Source organism: Oncorhynchus nerka, linkage group LG1 (genome assembly GCF_034236695.1).
Source record: "Oncorhynchus nerka isolate Pitt River linkage group LG1, Oner_Uvic_2.0, whole genome shotgun sequence".
In the NCBI taxonomy this organism is placed as follows: domain Eukaryota; kingdom Metazoa; phylum Chordata; class Actinopteri; order Salmoniformes; family Salmonidae; genus Oncorhynchus; species Oncorhynchus nerka.
Window position 1 is genome coordinate 32,011,211 of NC_088396.1, and position 2,868 is coordinate 32,014,078.

Genomic DNA, 2,868 nt, shown 5'->3' on the forward strand with positions numbered 1-2,868 from the left:
TGTTAGTGAGGCTGATATGTTAGAAATTGTGTTTTTATACTGAACAAATGACATTTAGGGATTACAAATATGTAATGGCACTTTAATTATCTAATTTACAGACATATGCCACTTTGGAAAGTTCCAGGGACACTTGGAAACGTCCCGTGACGACACCTGACATCACTTACTTAAACATCTGCCAATTTCTAGTTGTTATCAATCCCATTTTTTTATGATATTGTTCACATGTTGTGGAAGCCATCTGTGTTTCCAGCTCTAGTCATCAATAATTCTCTTATAGCTTGTCAATGAAAGATGACTTTCAAAATGTAAAAAATTCAACGGTTATTATGTATTCTGAACTATGTAACTCCTATCTTCTGATCATTTCCTCATAATCTCCCAGATGTCATTTTACCAAGTTTTTGCATGTCAGTATCATGTCATTACACATGAATAGCAGTTACTTTTGGGTATGTCTATTTAGGGTGTCTGAGTTTAAGTATTCAGCTATGTGGTCTGAAGAGAGGCCAACGTGGAAGAGACATGTTGAGCATATTGAAATGAAGTGTAGGAAGGTGCTGAACCTCATGAGGGCAGTGGCAGGATATGATTAGGGGTCGGATAGACAAACACGGTTGTATATGTACCAGGCATTGATCAGGTAATCTTTGGATTATGGGTGCTTTGCATATCAATCGGCAGCCATAACGCTACTACAGCTCCTGGATAGCATACAGTCAAGGGCTATGAGATTGTGTGTGGGTGCATTCAGGACGACACCTGTTGAGGCAGTGCAGGTAGATAGTGGGGAACTGCCACTGAGTAAAAGATGTGACAAACTTGCATTAACGTACTGGGTGAGGTTGAAAGGGAGTTCAGAAGGACATCCTGCAGTCAAGATAACTGGGGGAATGCTGGGTGTGAGGAGTGTGTAAGCAGAGGGTATACGGGTGGACAATCGGGCAGAAGGTGGTAGAATATGAACTGGTGGAGAGAGAGAGGCGGCTGGCAATTGCATTGGGGAACATTCCTCTGGCTGTTTCCGAAACCAAGTGTAATTTGGACATGATTGAGGGCAGGAGAGAATGGGGTGAGGATGTGAGACTGGGTGGAGAGACACCACATGACCAAATGTATATGTGGACACCTGCTCATCGAACATATATTTTCAATAATATGGAGTTGGTACCCCTTTTGTTATAGAAGCAATCTTCATTCTTCTGGGAAGGCTATCAACTAGATGTTGGAACATTGCTGCGGGGGCTTGCTTCCATTCTGCCACGAGCGTTAGTGAGGTCAGGCACTGATGTTGGGCGATTTAGGCCTGACTCAGTCGGCGTTCCAATTCATCCCAAAGGTGTTCGATGGGGTTGAGGTCAGGGTTCTGTGCAGGCCAGTCAAGTTCTTCCACACAGATCTCGACAAGTATGGACCTCACTTTGTGCACGGGGAATTGTCATGCTGAAACAGGAAAGGGCCTTCCCCAAACTGTTGCAACAAAGTTGGAGGCACAGAATTGTCTAGAATGTCATTTGTATGTTGTAGTGTTAAGATTTCCCTTCACTGGAATTAAGGGGCCTAACTCGAACCATGAAAAACAGCCCCAAAACATTATTCCTCCTCCACCAAACCCAGATTAATCCGTCAGACTGCCAGATGGTGAAGCATGATTCATCACTCCAGAGACCGTGTTTCCACTGCTTCAGAGTCCAAGGGTGGCCAGCTTTGTCCCACTCCAGCCGATGCTTGGCATTGCGCATGGTGATCTTAGGCTTGTGTTCGTCTGCTTGACCATGGAAACCCATTTCATGAAGCTCTCGATGAACAGTTCTTGTGCTGACATTGTTTCCAGAGGACAGATGATTTTTACATGCTTCAGCACTCGGCGGTCCCGTTCTGTGAGCTTGTGTGGCCTACAACTTTGTGTTGCTCCTAGTTGTTTCCACTTCACAATAACAGCACTTACAGTTCACCGGGGCAGCTCTAGGAGGGCATAAACTTTACAAACGGACTTGTTGGAAAGGTGGCATCCTATGACTGTGCCATTGAGCTCTTCAGTAAGACCATTCTACTGACAATGTTTGTCAAGGGAGATTGCATAGCTGTGTGCTCGATTTTTATACACCAGTCAGCAACGGGTGTGGATTAAATAGCTGAATCAACTCATTTGAAGGGATGTCCACATACCTTTGTGTGTATGGATATTTGTTTTTATTTGTTTTTAAGGATGTATACAGATGGTTCAAAGGATTCAGTCAGTGGTAGGGTGGGGGCAGGGGTGTATATCCCAGATTTAAATGTTAGAGAAATGTAAGCGGATAACTAATTGTGTCAATGTATGTGGCCGAGTTCATGGCCGCTCAAGAGTGGTGATCTGCTCTGATTAGGCTGCAGTGTCGAGTAGTGTATAGACGAGCAGGTCGTTTAGGGGAGACTTGTTTGTGGAGGTGGTGGTGCTGTTAATGGGATTGAAGAGGATGGGAGTGGTGGTAAGCGTTTGCTGGGTTCCCACCTATGTGGGTGTGGAGGGTAATGAGAATGGCAATGCGGTGGCTAAGAGTGCTGTGAGGAGAGGGGTAGATATTCGGGTCCCGCTTGGTCGCAGGAAGTCAAGTCCTTGATCCGGGGAAAAGGGCTCAATCTTTGGCAAAGGGAGTGGGATGCTAGTATTAAGGGGAGGTAATTTTATTGCTTGCACTGGTCAGCAAAGGAAGAGGTGGTGTCTAGGGATCTTTCACTTAGAGTAAGAGGAATAATGAAGATCATTTAATGTAGGTTGGCCATGACTGGGCTTACACTCCAGTACAGTAGGTGGCGGTGTTTGCACCTTAACGTTGGATTCAATCTGCCAACCCAATTCCAAAGAAGAACTCCGTGGTCAGC